Source organism: Arachis ipaensis, chromosome B8 (assembly GCF_059453495.1).
Source record: "Arachis ipaensis isolate K30076 ecotype BB chromosome B8, ASM5945349v1, whole genome shotgun sequence".
NCBI lineage: Eukaryota > Viridiplantae > Streptophyta > Magnoliopsida > Fabales > Fabaceae > Arachis > Arachis ipaensis.
Genome location: NC_142443.1, coordinates 78475541 through 78482259, shown reverse-complemented (window position 1 = coordinate 78482259; position 6719 = coordinate 78475541). Strand labels below are relative to the sequence as shown.

At 36.9% G+C, this 6719-nt stretch overlaps 1 non-coding gene across 1 annotated transcript; it reads left to right on the top strand.

Moving 5' to 3' along the window:
* Window positions 1-3800: 3800 nt before the first annotated feature.
* Window positions 3801-3908, top strand: LOC148548544 (small nucleolar RNA R71). The gene has a single exon (XR_015897195.1). It is a non-coding gene; the product is annotated as a small nucleolar RNA R71 (small nucleolar RNA).
* The last annotated feature ends 2811 nt before the right edge of the window (window positions 3909-6719 follow it).

Genomic DNA, 6719 nt, shown 5'->3' with positions numbered 1-6719 from the left:
TTTAGATAGTGTTATTGATTCTCCTAGTTCAGTATGTTGATTCTTGAACACAGCTACTTTATGAGTCTTGGCCGTGGACCTAAGCACTCTGTTTTTCAGTATTACCACCGGATACATACATGCCACAGACACATAACTGGGTGAACCTTTTCAGATTGTGACTCAGCTTTGCTAAAGTCCCCAATTAGAGGTGTCCAGGGTTCTTAAGCACACTCTTTTTTTGCTTTGGACCTTGACTTTAACCGCTCAGTCTCAAGTTTTCACTTGACACCTTCACGCCACAAGCACATGGTTAGGGACAGCTTGGTTTAGCCGCTTAGGCCAGGATTTTATTCCTTTAGACCCTCCTATCCACTGATACTCAAAGCCTTGGATCCTTTTTACCCTTGCCTTTTGGTTTTAAGGGCTATTGGCTTTTTGCTCTTGCCTTTTGGTTTAAAGAGCTTTTGGCTTTTTCTGCTTGCTTTTTCTTTTTCTTTTTTTTTTTTTTTGCCATTTTTCTTTTCTCTTTTTTTTCGCAAGCTTTTGTATTCACTGCTTTTTCTTGCTTCAAGAATCATTTTTATGATTTTTCAGATCATCAAATAATATTTCTCCTTTTTCCTTATTCTTCAAGAGCCAACAATTTTAACATTCATAAACAACAAATTCAAAAGACATATGCACTGTTCAAGCATTCATTCAGAAAATAAAAAGTATTGTCACCACATCAAAATAATTAAACTAATTTCAAGGATGAATTCGAAATTCATGTACTTCTTGTTCTTTTGTAATTAAAGCATTTTTCATTTAAGAAAGGTGATGGATTCATAGGACATTTATAGCTTTAAGACATAGACACTTAAATACTAATGATCATGTAATAAGACACAAACATAAACATAAAGCATAGTAAACAAAAAACAGAGAAAAATAAATAGACAAAGAGATTAAGGAACGGGTCCACCTTAGTGAGGGTGGCGTCTTCCTCTTCTTGAAGAACCAATGGTGCTCTTGAGCTCCTCTATGTCTCTTCCTTGTCTTTGTTGCTCCTCCCTCATAGTTCTTTGATCTTCTCTAATCTCATGGAGAATGATGGAGTGCTCTTAGTGTTCCATCCTTAGTTGTCCCATGTTGGAACTTAATTCTCCTAGAGAGGTGTTGATTTGCTTCCAATAGTTTTGTAGAGGAAAGTGCATCCCTTGAGGTATCTCAGGGATTTCATGATGAGGAATTTCCTCATGCTCTTGTTGAGGTCCATAAGTGGACTCTCTTGTTGCTCCATCCTTTTCTTAGTGATGAGCTTTTGAGATGAATCTCTCCATCTCCCATGACTCAGAGGTGGAAGCTTTTGCCTTCCATTTCCTCTTTCTAGAGGTTTCTCTAGCCTTAGGTGTCATAAATGGTTATGAAAAAACAAAAAGCAACGCTTTTACCACACTAAACTTAGAAGGTTTGCTCGTCCTCGAGCAAAAAAAGAGAAGAGGGAGTAGACGAAGAAGAAAATAGCTGAGATGGAGAGGTGTGAGTGGTTCGACCAAGGGGGTTTTAGGTGGTTATGAGGTGTGAAAAGGAAGGAGTGATGGTTTGAATTTGAGTGGGTGGTTGTAGGTGGGTTGTATGATGGTTTTGGAGGAGTAATGGAGGTGATTGGTGGAGGTTATTTTGGGGAAGAGTGTTATGGAAAGGTGTGAGGAGGAGAGAAGAAGAGAGGTGGGGTAGGTGGGGATCCTGTGGGGTCCACAGATCCTGAGGGGTCAAGGACTTATCATCCCTGCTCCATTTAGGGGTGTAAACGCCCTTAGACTGCAATCCTGGCGTTTAACGCCAGATTGCTGCTTGTTTCTGGCGTTAAACGCCACTTCCATGCTCTGTTCTGGCGTTAAACGCCAGTCTGGTGCTTGTTTCTGCTGTTTAACGCCAGCTTGATGCTTCTTTCTGGCGTTAAACGCCAGTTTGATGCTTCTTACTGGCGTTTAAACGCCAGTAAGTTCTTCCTCCAGGGTGAGCTGTTTTTAATGCTATTTTTCATTCTGTTTTTGATTTTTCAGTAGTTTTTGTGACTCCACATAATCATCAACCTAAAAAATAAAATAACAATAGAAAATAAATAAATATAATTAAATAACATTGGGTTGCCTCCCAACAAGCGCTTCTTTAATGTCAATAGCTTGACAGTGAGCTCTTATGGAGCCTCACAGATATTCAGAGCATTATTGGGACCTCCCAACACCGAACTTAGAGTTTGACTGTGGGGGCTTTGGTTGACTCTGCAGTGAGAGAAGTTTTTCATGCTTCCTCTCCATGGTTACAGAAGGAGATCCTTGAGTTTTAAACACCAGGTTGTCCTCATTCAGTTGAAGGACTAACTCTCCTCTGTCCACATCAATCACAGCTTTTGCTGTGGCTAGGAAGAGTCTTCCAAGGATGATGGATTCATCCTTATCCTTCCCAGTGTCTAGGATAATGAAATCAGCAGGGATGTAAAGGCCTTCAACCTTTACTAACACGTCCTCTACTAATCTATAAGCCTGTTTTCTTGAGTTGTCTGCTATCTCTAATGAAATTCTGGCAGCTTGTACCTCAAAGATCCCAAGTTTCTCCATTACAGAGAGTGGCATTAAGTGTATTCCTAACCCCAGGTCACACAGAGCCTTCTCAAAGGTCATGGTGCCTATGTTACAGGGAATTAGGAATTTACCAGGATCCTATTTCTTTTGAGGTAATTTCTTCCTATCCAATGCATTCAGTTCATTGGTGAGCAAGGGAGGTTCATCTTCCCAAGTCTCATTACCAAATAGCTTGGCATTCAGCTTCATGATTGCTCCTAAATACTGGGCAACTTGCCCTTGAACAATGTCTTCATCTTCTTCAGAAGATGAATAGTCATCAGAGCTCATGAATGGTAAAAGGAGGTTCAATGGAATCTCTATGGTCTCCAGATGGGCCTCAGGTTCCTTTGGTTCCTCAAAGGGAAACTCCTTATTGGTCAGTGAACATCCCAGGAGGTCTTCCTCACTAGGATTCACGTCCTCCTCCTCCTCTCTGGGTTTGGCCACACCAAGTAAGGTTATGGCCTTGCACTCTCTTTTTGGATTCTCTTTTGTATTGCTTGGGAGAGTACTAGGAGGAGTTTCAGTGACCCTTTTACTCAGCTGGCCCACTTGTGCCTCCAAATTTCTAATGGAGGACCTTGTTTCATTCATGAAACTTAGAGTGGCCTTCGATAGATCAGAGACTATATTTGCTAAGCTAGATGGATTCTGCTCAGAATTCTCTGTCTGTTGCTGAGTGGATGATGGAAAAGGCTTGCTATTGCTAAACCTGTTTCTTCCACCATTATTAAAGCCTTATTGAGGCTTTTATTGATCCTTCCATGAGAAATTTGGATGATTTCTCCATGAGGTATTATAGGTGTTTCCATAGGCTTCACCCATGTAATTCACCTCTGCCATTGCAAGGTTCTCAGGATCATAAGCTTCCTCTTCAGAGGATGCCTCTTTAGTACTATTGGAGGCAGCTTGCAATCCATTCAGACTCTGAGAAATCATATTGACTTGCTGAGTCAATATTTTATTCTGAGCCAATATGGCATTCAGAGTATCAATTTCAATAACTCCCTTCCTCTGAGGCGTCCCATTACTCACAGGATTCCTTTCAGAAGTGCACATAAATTGGTTATTTGCAACCATGTCAACGAGTTCCTGATCTTCTGCAGGCATTTTTTTTAGGTGAAGGGATCCACCTGCAGAATGGTCCAATGACACCTTAGCTAATTCAGACAGACCATCATAGAATATATCCAGGATGGTCCATTCTGAAAGCATGTCAGAAGGACACTTTTTGGTCAGTTGCTTGTATCTCTCTCAAGCTTCATAGAGGGTTTCACCTTCTTTCTATTTGAAGGTTTAAACATCCACTCTAAGCTTGCTAAGCTTTTGAGGAGGAAAGAACTTGGCTAAGAAAGCCGTGACCAGCTTATCCCAAGAGTTCAGGCTATCTTTAGGTTGAGAGTCCAACCATATTCTACTTCTGTTTCTTACAGCAAACGGGAAAAGCATAAGCCTGTAGACCTCGGGATCAACCCCATTGGTCTTAACAGTATCACAGATCTGCAAGAATTCAGTTAAGAACTGAAAAGGATCTTCTGATGGAAGTCCATGAAACTTGCAATTCTGTTGCATCAGAGAAACTAATTGAGGCTTTAGCTCAAAATTGTTTGCTCCAATGGCAGGGATTGAGATGCTTCTTCCATGTAAATTGGAATTTGGTGCAGTAAAGTCACCAAGCATCTTCCTTGCATCTCCAGCATTGTTATTATTTTCGGCCATGTCTCCTTCTTTTTCGAAAATTTCTGTCAGATTTTCTCCAGAGAGTTGTGCTTTAGCTTCCCTTAGCTTCCTCTTCAGAGTCCTTTCAAGCTCAGGATCAGCTTCAACAAGAATGTTCTTATCCTTGTTCCTGCTCATATGAAAAAGAAGAGAATAGAAAATAATAGGGATCCTTTGCCATAGTCGAGAGGTTTTTATGTGAGTAGAAGAGAAGAAAAAGAATTCGAACACAGAAGGAAGGAGAAGGTTCAAATTTTTAAGAAGAAGAGAAGTGTTAGTAGATAAATAAATAATTAGAAGGAGATGAGAGAGGGAACTATTCGAAAATTAAATAAAATAAAATAAAAATATTTTTATTTTTAATTTAAAATTAAAGTTAAAATTCAAAAAATTTAAAAAGAAAAATGAAATTAAATTAAAATTTAAATCAATTAGTTAATTAAAAAGGAATTTTGAAAAAGAAGTTAATGATTTTCGAAAATTAGAGAGAGAGAATTAGTTAGATGGTTTTGAAAAAGATAAGAATCAAACAAGATAAGATTAATTGAAAAAGATTTGAAAATCAATTTTGAAAAGATAAGAAGTTAGATAAGAAGTTAGAAAAGATTTTGAAATTGATTTTGAAAAAGATGTGATTGAAATTTATTTTGAAAAAGATTTGAAAAAGAAATTTTAAAAAGATTTGATTTTGAAAATTAAAGTTGATTACTTGACTAACAAGAAACAAAAAGATATGAGTTAAAATTTAAAGATTGAACCTTTCTTAATAGGCAAGTAACACACTTAAAATTTTTGAATCAATCACATTAATTGTTAGCATTAATTTTGAAAATATGAAATAGAAATAAGAAAAAGATTTTGAAAATAAATTTTCAAAATTTTGAAATTATGAAAGAAAAAAATGAAAAAGATTTTATTTTTGAAAAAGATTTGAAAAAGATAGAATTTTTTAAATTGAAAATTTGATTTGACTCATAAGAAACAACTAAATTTTAAAAATTTTTGAAAAAGTCAACCCAAATTTTTGAATTTTATGAGAAGAAAAAGGGAAGATATTTTTTTATTTTTGAATTTTTTAATGAAGAAAGAGAAAAACAATGAAAAGGCTCAAAACATGAGAATTCAAGATCAAGACACATGATGCATGCAAGAACACTTTAAATGTCAAGATAAACACCAAGAACACTTTGAAGATCATGATGAACATCAAGAACTTATTTTTGAAAAATTTTCAAGAAAAGAAAATATGCAAGACACCAAACTTAGAAATTTTTAATTTTTTGACACTATGAATGCAAGAATGCATATGAAAAATAAGATGCAACACACAACAAGAAAATATGAAGATCAAACAAGAGGATTCATCAAGAACAACTTGAAGAAAATGAAGAATGCAATGCATGAATTTTCGAAAAATGCAAGAAAGAGATAAACATGCAATTGACACCAAACTTATGACTTGACACTAGACTCAAACAAGAAACACAAAATCTTTTTGGTTTTTATGATTTTACTAAAATTTGTTTTTGGATTTTTCGAAAATTATGTTGGAAAAACGAAAAAGAAGAAATTTCTTTTTTTCAAAAATTATTTTGGGGAAAACGAAAAAGTAGAAAAATTTTGTATTTTTTTGAAAATAAGAATTAAAAAGCTTTAAAATAAAATAAAATTACCTAATCTGAGCAACAAGATGAACCGTCAGTTATCCAAACTCGAACAATCCCCGGCAACGGCGCCAAAAACTTGGTGTATGAAATCGTGATCGTTCATTTCTTGGTAACGGCGCCAAAAACTTGATACACACGTTCATAATTTTAGTTCTTTGTCACAACTTCGCACAACTAACCAGCAAGTGCACTGGGTCGTCCAAGTAATAAACCTTACGTGAGTAGCGGTCGATCCCACGGAGATTGTCGGCTTGAAGCAATCTATGGTCACCTTGTAAATCTCATTCAGGCGGATTTCAAATGGTTATGGTGAATTGATAATTAAAATATAATTAAAATATAAAATAGGATAGAAATACTTATGTAATTCATTGGTGAGAATTTCAGATAAGCGTATAGAGTTGCTTTTGTTCCTCCTGAACCTCTGCTTCCTGTTGTCTTCATCCAACCATTCCTACTCCTTTCCATGGCAAGCTTTATGTAGGGCATCACCGTTGTCAATGGCTACTTCCCGTTCTCTCAGTGAAAATGGTCCAAGATGCGCTGTCACCGCACGGCTAATCATCTGTCGATTCTCGATCATACTGGAATAGGATTCAGTAATCCTTTTGCGTCTGTCACTACGCCCAGCACTCGCGAGTTTGAAGCTCGTCACAGCCATCCCTTCCCAGATCCTACTCGGAATACCACAGACAAGGTTTAGACTTTTCGGATCTCAAGAATGGCCGCCAATAATTCTAGC